This window comes from Myotis myotis, unplaced genomic scaffold (genome assembly GCF_014108235.1).
Source record: "Myotis myotis isolate mMyoMyo1 unplaced genomic scaffold, mMyoMyo1.p scaffold_m19_p_12, whole genome shotgun sequence".
NCBI lineage: Eukaryota > Metazoa > Chordata > Mammalia > Chiroptera > Vespertilionidae > Myotis > Myotis myotis.
The window spans coordinates 58799659-58812625 of record NW_023416316.1 but is presented as its reverse complement, the minus strand read 5'-3'; the positions used below and the strand labels follow the sequence as shown (position 1 = coordinate 58812625).

At 39.5% G+C, this 12967-nt stretch overlaps 1 protein-coding gene across 5 annotated transcripts in view; it reads right to left on the bottom strand.

The window, feature by feature from the left end:
- ADAMTSL1 (ADAMTS like 1) overlaps window positions 1-12967 on the bottom strand; it is a 900799-nt gene that overhangs the window by 81879 nt on the left and 805953 nt on the right. The window lies entirely within an intron of this gene.

Below are 12967 nucleotides of genomic sequence, written 5' to 3'. Positions count from 1 at the left end.
AACCATCTACTTACCCACCCACCTACCTACCACAGAACTGTCGGAAAAAGAACAAGGATGGAAGCATATGAGGATAAGAGGATGGTGTCCAACAAGTTCGGATGGTTTGTACATTTTTATCATTAAATTCACAAATGACCCTATACATTCAACTTTTTTAAGAGCTTGGTTATTTTAATTAAACTTTTTACTTTGAGATAATTCTGGATTCACATGCAGTTGTAAGAAATAGCACAGAGAAATCCTGTGTAGCTTCTACCCAGTTTCACCTAATGGTGATATCTTAGAAAACTAGAGCATAATATCATGACCAGGACATTGACACTGATAAAGTTAAGCTAAAGAACAATGCCATCATCACAAGGATCCCTCATGCTATCCCTAACCCCACCTTCATCTTTGGCAACCATTAATCTGTTCTCCATGTCTATAAATTTGTTATGTAAAGAATGTTATATAAATGCAACCATACAGTATGGAATCCTTTTTTTTTCCATCCAGAAAAATATTCTGGAGATTCTGCCAGGTCTCACATGGTACCATGCTGTGCATGTCAATAGTTTGCTCCCTTTTATTGCTGAGTAGTAGTCTATGGATGTACCACAAATTTTTTAGCCATTCACTTGTTGAAGGACATTTGGGTTGTTTCCAGATTTTGGCAATTCAAATAAAGCTGTAGTGATGTCTCATTGTGGTTTTAATTTGTATTTCTCTAATAACTAATAATGTCAAATATATTTAAGTGTGTCTATATGTCAAAAAAATAATGTTGAATATATTTTAATGTATCTATATGCCATCTGTATATCTTCTTTGGTAATATGTCTCTTCATGTCATTTGATCATTTTCTATTTGGATTTTTTTAATGTTTAGTTTTGAGAGTTTTTTATATTCTAGTTTGTTAATTTTTAATCCTCACCCTAGGACAAAGAGAGAGGAAGGGAGGGAGGGAGAAAGGGATAGAGGGGGGGAGAGAGAGAGGGAGAAACATTGATCTGTCGTCTCTGTGCCTTAACAGGGGTTGAATCCACAACCCAGGTATGTGCTAGACCGGAATTGAACTGGCAACCTTTTGGTGCACAGGACAAAGCTTAACCAACTGAGCCACTCTGGATGGGCAGAGTTCTTCATATTCTATGTAGATACTAGTATTTTGTTAGATATCAGGCTTTTCATTTTCTTAACCGGATCTTTCACAGGGCAAAAGTTTTTTTAACTCTGATAAAGTCCAATTTATCAAGTTTTCCTTTCATGGAACATGCTTTTGAAGTTATGTCTAAGAACTATTTACCTAGACCTAGATGCTGAAGATTTTTCTTATCTTTTTCTAAAAGTTTCATAGTTTTACATTTTGCATTTAAGTCTGTGATACATTTTGGGTTAATTTTTGTATAAGGTGTGGTACTTAGATCAATGTTAATTTGTGGGGTTTTTTTTGCCTTTGGATGTGCAATTGTTTCATCACCATTTATTGATTTATTTTTATTTTTTAAGCTACATGTATGCCTGTGGTTAATTCTAGCATTAAACATTTTTTCAATTGAATTTATTGGGGTGACATTGGTTAATAAAATAATATAGGTTTCAGGTGTACAATTCTATAATACAGCATGTGTATATTGTATTGTGTGTTCACCACCTAAAGTCGTCTCCTTCCCTTATCATTTATTGAACAAGCTATCTTTCCTTCATTAAGTTGCTTTGCACCTTTGTCAAAATCAGTTGGACATATTTTTGAGGATCTATTTCTGGGTTCTCTCTTCTGTTCCATTGATCTATGTGTGTCTCTATCAATACCACATGATCTTAAATATTGTACTATATAATTTTGAAATTGGGTAGGCTGATTCTTCCTACTTTATAATTTTTTGATATTCTATTGTCTTGACCAGGGGTCCTCAAACTATGGCCCGTGGGCCACATGCAAATACAAATATTGTATTTGTTCCCATTTTGTTTATTTACTTCAAAATAAGATATGTGCAGTGTGCATAGGAATTTGTTCATAGTTTTTTTTAAAACTATAGTCCAGCTCTCCAACGGTCTGAGGGACAGTGAACTGGCCCCCTGTTTAAAAAGTTTGAGGACCCCTGGTCTTGACCTTTCCACATAAATTTTAAATTATTCTTGTCTACAACTATAAAATCTTGCTGGGATTTCGATAGGAATTACATTAAACCTGTGTATCAATTTGGGAAGAACTGATATCTTTACTGTGTTGAGTCTTCCAACCCATGAACACTGTCTTTTTATTTTATATCTCCTCTAATTCCTTTCATCAGAGTTTTGTAGCTTTCAGCATACAAATCTTATATATATTTTATTTGATTTATACCTAATTAATTTGTATTTTTTGAGGGACTGTAAATGATGTATTTTTAATTTCAATATTCGTGTGTTCACTGCTAGTATCAAGAAATCTGTTAATTTTTGTATATCCAGTGACATTATTAAACTCACATGCTAGTTTTAGGACTTTCTTTTAGGTAGATCCTTGATATTTTCTAAGTAGGCAATCATTTCGTCTGCAAATAGTTTTATTTCTTCCTGTCTTATCTGTATTCCTCTCATTTCCTTTTCTTGCATTATGTCACTGGATAGAACTTCCAGCACTGTGTGGAATAAGAGTGGTATGATGAGTGATTTTCAGTTGAAACCTGAACATTTTCATATTCTGTTAAGCAACACTGGATCTTAAACCTTCTGTGTTAGATGGCCTTCTCCGAAACCACTCAAGTAGGGGAGCAGGGAGGTGCCATCTCATTACTATCCAGTGAAGATACAAGTCCAGGTTCTCCACTTGGCCTCCTTTGCCACCTAAGTGGGGAATCTGTGTTACTGCTGGGCAGGGGTGGGGATTCTGGCTCCCCACATGGTCTCTGCTGACACCGCTGTGGGAGGGCCCTTGTTATGGCTTGGTGTGTGTGTGTGGGGGAAGTCCTGTCTCTAAAACTACTGCAGACGAGAGGGTAAGGAGGGCACCGCAGGGTGAGGGTGGAACTCCAGGCTCTGTGAGGTCTCCATATAATGCTTGGTGGGGATGAAATCTGTCTTCTCTGATGTGGCCTCCAGGGGGTTGTTGGGAACCTCATTTTAGTTTGACTAGGTCGAGTCTAGGCTCCCCACTCACCTTTGCTGGTGTGAGCGGCAGTGGGCTACAGTGTTTTTTGCGCTGTTTGGAGCAGAGTGGTGTTTTCCAAAGTTTTCTGTCTCGTTAGACTGCCTCTTTGCTGGTGCTTTGGGTAGAGAGAGCAGGCTTTACGTGGGGCTCCCCCTACAACTTTTTTTCCAGTTTCCATTGCATTTCCTGGTGGCTGGCTTCTTCAGCTCCAAGGATGGAATTTAGGAGGGAAGAAGAAATTCAAGGAAATCATGTGTTTTTCCTCAGTTCCCAAGGTCCCTGGCCAGTCTGCTTTCTCCTTCCCACTTTTAAGTCTTCTTATGTTTGTTTTATATATGATGTCCATGGATTTTAGTTGTATTTAGCAGAAGGAATAGAGAAAAGTATATCTACGTCACTTCCTGGAAGTGGAAATTCTGTGCACATTACATTTTAATAGGCCTTTATCATCTGTGGATAAAAACCTGGTACTTCATGGACATGACCACAAAATTACAATGAAAAACTCATTTATTGTGCAGTGTGGAGAAATAAGGGTCCACATGAGATCATTTCACATACCTAAAGCTTAATTTTGTGTATGTCAAATGGATTTAATTTTGTTTCAACCCTTTTACAGGCAGGGCATTCTACAATGGTATTTGTTCTGTTTCTTCCTTCATTAACTGTGAAAAAAACCGTGACTCAGCAATGCTATTTGGAGTCTTATAACTGCTTTTCATACTTTTTCTTTTCTTCATCATCTTTTTATCCTTTATTCCTGCCCGTAACTGTCACACAGCTGTCCCTCTTTTTTCTCCATCCTCTTTACTTCAAATGGTAAAGGCATTTATTATCTCCAAAAATGTCGTTTGAGAGATAGAGCAGGTTCCAGGAACACAGTGGTGTGGCCTGGCCTTTGGGATCCAGGCTCCTCCTATGATTTGTCAGTGGTTCTACTCATGGTCCCTAGAAGACTTCCACTGTAATCCAGGCTGTAGCCCCTGATAGTGTAGACTAAAGTAGAGAGAGTTTAGGCTACCATAGCAATTTCCAAGTTGTAGCTGGTTTGTTTACTTGTTCTTGGTTTCCCCATGATGACTGCCTTAAAGGATGTGGAATGACTGGCACCTAATACAGAGTCAGGAGTACTTCAGTTGTTATAGATGTTTGCCGAAGGTTTCTAAATTTCCTTTCCTCGGGACACAGAACTTTTTGGTTGAGTAGAATTATCTGAATAAAAGCTTTGGCCAGTGATTTGCTGAGTGAATAAATGGTTGCAAGTCTTCTATATGAAGTGTAGGGTGAGGGTTATTTATTGTTGGGGTTCTAGGAAAGGAACTAGCCATATGAGGAAGGACAGAGGTGAGACATGGAAACGTGATGAGCAGTGTCTGTGAACATAAAGATGGATGGGTGAGTCTGTTTAAATGGAGCACTGAGTGGACATTTCTTGGCCCTTTGAGGTGATTATTTTCTTCTGGATCCTTGACCTGGTTCCTGGGAACTTAACCATAGATCTTGGCTGGAATCTACTAATCCAGTGGTTCTCAACCTTCCCAATGCCGCGACCCTTTAATACAGTTCCTCATGTTGTGGTGACCCCCAAGCATAAAATTATTTTCATTGCTACTTCATAACTGTCATGTTGCTACTGTTACGAATCGTAATGTAAATATCTGATATGCAGGATGTATTTTCATTGTTACAAATTGAACATAATTAAAGCATAGTGATTAATCACAAAAACAATATGTAATTATATGTGTTTTCCGATGGTCTTAGGTGACCCTTGTGAAAGGGTCGTTTGATCCCCGAAAGGGTCGCGACCCACAGGTTGAGAACCGCTGTACTAATCTCTATTCACCTGCTTTCTCTTCACTCCTTTCAGGTTTGCATTTGTAAGCATTGGCTACTGGGGTGACTCTTACATCCAGCATCTTGTGAGACTGTCTAATAAAAGGAGACTGTCTAACAGAGGCAAATGACCATCCTTCTCCCCAACATCTGCTCATCTGAGCGGCCTGAAGTTTTAGGAATTCATTCTTAAAAAGAGAAGTTGTGGAGAAAAGGGATCCCGAATTCACTGCTGGTGGGAATGTAGACAGCCACTATGGAAAACATTCTGGCAGTTCCTCAAAAAATTAAGAATAGAGCTACCATATGACCCAGCAATTCCTCTCCCGAGAGTATTTACCCAAAGGACTCAAAAACATTTATTCACAAAGATATATGCATATCTATGTTCATTGCAGCATTATTCACAGTGGCCAAGACATGGAGACAACCAAAGTGTCCTTTGATAGAGGACCAGATAAAGAAGTGTTGGGGAGCACAAGAAACTTGTTTGGAAAGTTTGTAAGGATGACATTCTGATAAAAGGTAAATGTGTAGAAGGCCGCCTGCCCTGTTTATCGGAATTCCGACTTAGGGGAGTGTCAAAGGTGGCGCCCTAATTATTCCTTGACCTTTCCAAACAAGCCTGTACATATATATAGACCCCCAGGTGTTTACTGAAACCCTTATGCTTAACCCCTGGATGCCCTTGCCTAGAGGACAATGTAAATACATCTGTCCTCCCAAGGTTACTCACCCTACCGACTGTACCTAAAGATAAAAATTCTAATAAATGCCTAATGAGACAGGCAATAGAGGCTGCTCTGGCCACTAGAGCCAGGGGCCCCTTAGCCCTCTCTTTCACAGTCAAACTGTGTCTGAGTAATCTGTTATTCATTGTTCAGGGGCTGCCGGTTAGCCCTGGCAAAGAAGATGTGGTACCTATACACTATGGAATTCTACTCAGCCATCAGAAAGGATGAGATAGTGCCATTTGCAACAACATGGGTGGACCTCGAGAACATTATGCTAAGTAAAATAAGTCAGTCAGAAAAAGCTAAGAACCATATGATTTCACTCATATGTGGGATATAAAACTGAAACTCATAGACACAGACAGCAGTATGGTGGTTACTAGAGGGAAGGGGGTGAAGGGCTGGGTTGCTTCACTGTGTAATAAAAACAACTGTGCCAGTGGGGAAAAGAGGTTAGGGCCCAGGGAGTTTTAGACTCACAATTACCAAGTTATTTTTCCTATAGGAATTTTAATAATAAAGGTGGTTTTTATGGCTGCAAGTGTATAGCTATAAAATTCAAATGTCACTGAATTAAATCCAGCCCTTAATTAATTATATTGAGCTTTTGCTGAAAGTAATGGCCTTTTGTCCTGTCACTAGTGGTGCTGGTGTTAGCACAGGCTACTTATACCTCCTTATTCCTTCACGATCCATTGTTAAGACAAAGCACAAAGTTATTCAAGTACTTATAATTAATAGAAATTTATAATGAAAACAATGTTCGGTAATCAGTTGGCCCTCTTACATTTATTAGAAAAAGCTTGTATATGTTACTGAGTTCCACTCTAGACCTATTAAACCTGCATCTCAGGTGGCAGGATGGAAGCTGTAATCTCTCTTTTTAACAAGTTCCTCGGTGATTCTGATATGCAGCCAGGTTTGATAATCAATAAATTACACTGTTTTAGTTTCCCTTGAACTGGTTTTCTCTGGTTCCTGGTGGGAGTTGAGATTTATTTTGAGAGACCACTAGTTCTCTATTAGACAATTTCAAGTTGGAACTTTTATTTTGATGGTCAACTAAAAACAACAACAAAAATAAGCCCATAGCAGATCATGTGGATGATCACCTAATGAGTACTGCCCTGTAAGGACATGCCTGTGTTTGTGTTTGATTATAATCATATTAACTAGTATTACTGTAACTATGGAAGTTAACTAAGAGGAAAAAAGCAGAGACACAGAGGAATGAAATGATAAACTGTATGTTTGTGCTAAGAGAATGCTTAAACAAAGGTCATGGCATGCCCCACCAAATAGGCTCTCATATCAGACAAAACCAAACAAAAGGCCAATTGCACGGAGCCTTCATCACAAAGCCTCTGGGAGCTGTGCCTCCCCCGTCATAACTATGTACACGTTGCAAGTCAGCATAAGCCAGCAGATTAAATTAATTTCTGGAAATTGACAGGGTTTGTAGGTTACTCTTTCATTAATTTGTAAATCTGTGTTATAGTTGAATGAGAGCTATACACAGAAGAGTATGTCTAATTTTATACCTGTATAAATTTAAGAAAAACAAGGAAGTGGAAAAAAGGCAAGCTGTTCAATTCATCAGGCCCAATAGGTGGAATCACGCCCTTTGAGAGTCAGACACAGAAATGGAAGCATGAAGAGAATCATTTTTGTTCAGTTCCTTCAGACCTCATCATACAGTACCCATTAGCTTTCGGATTATGGTTCCTATTAGAAGTCACATGGAACAGGGGGAATAGAGCCTCACTAGTAAGCAAGGACAAACCTGAGATGTAGTTAAAAATTGGTATCAATATCCAATGATGTGAAGAAGTGCCATCTCTTGATGCCTTGCTAGCAGAGGCGTTGAGTCAACCCAGCACTATCCTGACCCTGAGGGCCGAGTAATGATGAATGATGAGACAGGCAGGGACAGATGGAGCCCCAGGAGCAAATGCTCAAAGCTCTGGGCTCTGGCTCCCACCTCTTTCCCTTATGTGTGGCTCTGGGTAAGACCAAAGCCCAGTGGGGAAAACTCTAAACATGTGTGCTTGAATAATACCTTTGGCCCAGTATAAAGGTGATTGAGAGAGGAGCAGGAGGAGACGGAAGGTTTTTTTTTTTTAGTTCAGCTAAGAATAGAAAGCATTATAAGTAACTTTTTCTTAGGGCCAAAGTCCAGGCCCCTGCTAATAGAAACTTTGTTTTCAACAGCATGGGGCCTTCCATGTTAGATGCCATGCCTGAGACTGATTTGCCATCCACCAAACCCTTTGCTTCTTCCTCCTAGGCACACAGCTAGGTCATTTCCCAGCCCCTTTGCTTAGGTGTGGGAAAGGAACTGAGTCCTAGCAGATGGAATGTGGGCAGAAAGGAAGTGTGCCACTTCTGGACCCGAACCACAAACACCCTCTAAGCAATCATTGGTTTTGGACTTTATGTGAGCAAGAAATAATCTATCATGTTTTAGCCAGCATGCATTTATGATTTTGTTTGTTACAGTAATCAAATGCAAATTGACTCAGGTTTCATTAATATTTGTTAACTTATTGAAGGAATGAATCGAACGGGTCTTTCAATTCTCTGAAAGAGTCAGAAACATCAGTTAAAAAGGTTCTTTACTATCCTTAACCATGAAAAATGAATTGCACCTCAGAAATTTCAGGTTCTCACTGCTCAGCTAGAGGTGATCTGTGCGAGGACACGTGTGTGTGTGTGTGTGTGTGTGTGTGTGTGTGTGTGTGTGTGTGTGTTGCAGATGCCTGGACGTTGGGCAATGGCGGAAACAAGGATTGCAGCAGGCAGGGTTGGCGATGACCGAGAGCTCCAGAAAAAGCGCATCAATGGCAAACAGGTTGAGACTGTGTCATCTAAACTAAGCAATTGCAGAGATTTCTGGGAGTATAGCTCAGGTACAGATTCTGGGTTAGAGCAGATTAGATAGTGGCACACATGATAAACTAGTGATGCAGGCGGTGGGCCTGGCCATGAGAAGTGGCAGCCTGCATGTCAGGTGTCTGGACTCATTGCTTAATAGCTGAGTGACCTCGAGAATGTTATTTAACTTCTTTGTGCCTTAGTTGTCTACTTCCATGGCTAAGAGGAATGAGCACAGTGCATACCAAGCTGTTACTTAGAAGGGTGTCTTAGCACAGCATGAGGTCTGTTTGAATAAATGTTGGCTATCATAATGCTAACACTATGAGAGAGAAAACGCCATGAGGAGCAAACAGTGTAGGGAACTTCTGATAAAGTAAGAAAACACACAGAAAAAAACTTTAAAGAAAGAGGAAAAAGATAGGAAAGAGGAGAGAGAACAAATCTGTGAGTAGGAACTTAACGACTTCTATATGGAATAATTAGAAGAAATAATTTAAATACAATGCATTTCCCCAAAACTGGTACCAGTAACTGGTCAGACACAGAGAGCTTAAAAGTTACATGGGGCCCTGGCTGGAAAGCTCACTTGATTAAAGCATCGTCCCAATGCACCAAAGTTGTTGGATTTGATCCCTGGATAGGGCACATACAAGAATCAACCAATGAATGCATAAATAAGTGGAACAACAAATTTATATATACTAGAGGCCTGGTGCATGAAAATTCATGCACTGGAAGGGGGGGTCCTTCAGCCCAGCCTGCCCCCTCTCACAGTCTGGGAGCCCTCAGGGGCGGGAGGCGACCCAGCGATCAGGGGAAGGTGACGGCCCCATCACACCTCTGCTGCTGCCACTGCCAGCAGCGCAAGCCTCAGCCGGCCCTAGTTACCTGAGACTTGGGCGGCCCTGGGTGGCTGGGTGCCTGTCACCCCAGTGAGTCTGAGGGGACGGTGTCGCTATCTTTGAGGGCGGGGCAGCAATTAGCATATTCCCTCCTTATTGGCTGTGGGTACTGCCATCTTTGTGATGGCGTGAGGGTCAATTAGTATATTCTCTCTTTATTAGATAGGATATATATATCTTTCTCTAATCAATTAAAAAAAGTCACACTGAGGCCAGGACTCAAAACTCAATGTGTGCCAGGTTGACTTACTGGTGACTCCCATGAAACTGCTCAAGAAAACAGTTGTGTTATCCATGGCAGACCCAAATCTCATTTCATGAGAAAGGTGAATCAGATAGTGATGCTCACTAATGAAAATCTTTGCGTATACAGCAATGAGGTATTATAAATTTCACATACCTTCAATACCCAAAATTAAGAAATTATATACATCTAAATTTAATTATATATATTATATAAATGCATAAAATTGTATAAATCCAGATTTAATCAATGGACAATGCTCTGAAATCAGTGAGAATATCAAAGTGATGCCTTAAGAAATGCTGGCCTCTGCTTACAACATAATTAATGAACATAGGTTCCTCACAAGGGCCACTAGAGTTAAAGCTGTGAAAACTCCCTGAAATGAGAATTCTCAGTTGAAGAATTTAATACCTCCTGAGCTAAGTAAAGTTTAGGGGACCACGATCATTGTGAACCTATGAAACACTGATAAACAACAACAACATCTAGTACAACTGAATCACTAATGATGGATACTGCTAATAATCAATTACCATTTCTTACTGGCCAGATACTTTTCAGGATCTGGCTACCTGGCAATTTCAACAAGAGTGGCTTTGTTACAGATAATAGTCATATTAAAATGCATGATTTTTTTTTTTTTAGTCTGGTTCTCCTTCCAAATGCCTTTCACATTTTGTAGCTCAGAAAAATTTTAACTCCATCCTGTCCTGCTGTTTCTCTTGCAAGGTCTCCTTCGTTTCCACCTCCTGGTTCCTGAGTCAGCATTTGCCCTTTTAACCAATTTTGTTTACTCTGCTCTCTTTCTCCCACTCGTCTGCTGAGAACTTTCCTCTCAGCTGTTATTTTTTCAAGATATTGCAAATGCTGTACTTGGCCACCTAGTCTTTTATTCTCCCAAATATAAAGGAAGTACATTTGCAAATGTTAAACTTTGAGGTAAGGGGAGATGATAGCTGGTAGTGTTGGGTGTGGATTGTTGTACCTTATTTGTATGTTAGCGACTGTAGAACTCTTAGGTCTAAAAGAGACCCCGGTGTGCATCAATTTAAAAGCCCTCTTTTTTACAATAGAGACACAGGTTTAGAGTTCTAAATCTGCTTCTAAATTTTCTAATGAGGCAAATACTTTCTCTAGAATCTTACTTATTTTATAACAATCTTCCTCTTTTTAGTAATAGTAAAAACAAATATTATTCTCCCATCCAAATCATTACATGGTTTTAGTTAGTGTAACCCAATAAAATAGGTTGCTATTATACTTTGAGTAATACTAAGGTCCAAAACTCATCTACCATATCTAGGAAATGAGATGGAATAGATGAGCACAGAACACAGAAAATGGAAGATTTAACCATAGGGCACTGGTAGCTTCCAGTTCATGTTCAGGACACAGACAAGTTAGCCTGAAAAGTATTATTAAAAATTTAAAACTAGTTGGGCTCACTTAAAAATGGAGTGATTACAAAAAAAAGTGAGTGAGTGAGTGTGTGTGTGTGTTGGTTTAGCTTACTTGGAAAAACTGGAAGGTCTATCAACATTAGATTTGCATTTTTCTTTGGCAATAGTCAGATGAAAGTGAGCTGTGCCTTTCAGACAGAGAGTGTGACAGGCAGAATAATCGCCCTCCAAGGATGTCTACACCCTAATCCCTGGAACCTGTGACTATGTTAGATTACGTGGCAAAAGAGAACTAAGGCTACAGATGGAATATAAGGTAGCTAATGAGCTGACTTTAAGATAAGAGGTTATCCTACATTATCTATATGGGCCTAGTAAAATCACATAAGCTCTTTTTGAAAATTAAAAAAAATATTTTAAGCTTTTAAAATCAGAAGACAGAGGCAGAAGAGTTTGTCAGAGAGGCAACCCCATTGCTAGCAGTGAAGATGGGGAAGAGGACCACGAGCTAAGGAATGCAGCCGTCTCTAGAAGCTCAGTGGATAGCCAGCAGAAAACAGGGGCCACAGTCCTAGGTCACAAGGAATTAAATTCTGCCAACAGCCCAAATGAGCAGGAAAAGCTTTCTCCCCAGAGCTTTCAGAAAGGAACGCAGTCCACTGACATCTTGGTTTTATCCTGGTGAGACTGTACTGGACTTCTGACCTCCAGAATTGTAAGATAACATATTTGTGTTGTTTTAACAACCTACATTTTGGTAATTGGTTATGGCAGCAATAAAAAACGAATACACAGGCAATATGCCCTGTCTTTACATCACCAAAGTTATCACTACCACAGAGAAGATATATACATGCCAAATAAGCACTTGAGAAGATGCTGGACATCATCAGTTATTAGGGGACTAGAAATTAAAATCACAATGAACTATCACTTCATTTCTATGAGGATGGCCAGAATTTAAAAAAACAGACAACAAATGTTGGGAGAATATAGAAACACTGGAACCCTCAGACATTGCTGGTGGAAATGTGAAAGTGTACAGCCAGTCTGAGACATAGCTGGCAGTTTTCTTAAAAAGTTTAACATAAATGTGTCACATGACTCAGCTATTCCACTTTTAATTTTATACAATGGGTGGGAAAAAGTAGGTTTACAGCTATGAGCTTGTGAAACTGAGTTTATTCATGTATTATTATTTAGTAATTAATGTATTATTTTCCACATGAACAACTGTAAACCTACTTTTGCCCATCCCTGTATACCCAAGAGAAATGAAAACATATGTCCACACAAATATTTGCACGTGAATGTTCATTGCAGCATTATTCCTAATGGCCCAAAAGTGGAAACAACCTATGTGCCCATCAACTGATGAGTGATGAATATAATGTGGTATAGTCACACAATGGACCATTATTCCACCATAGAGAGGAATGTAGCATACATGCTCTAACACAGATGAACCTTGAAAACATTATGCTAAGTGAAAGAAGCCTGTAACAAAGGACCATGTATTGCACGATGAATGGGCAGAACTATGGAGACGTAGTATATTAGTGGTCGCCTAGGGCTGGTGGAAGTGGGGTGGGGTGGGGAGTGATGGCTAAGGACTGTGGAGTTTACTTTTGGGATGATAAAAATGCTCTAAAATTAAGTATGGTGCTGGATGCACAACTCTGAATGTACTAAAAGCTATTGAATTGTATACTTTAAATGGCTGAATTGTCATAGTATGTGAACTATACCTCAATAAAGTTTTAAAAAACACACAGCACCTTAGATTGTAGTGATGGCTAGACAACTTAAAAATTTTGCTGGAAAAAAAAATCACTGAATTGCATACTTA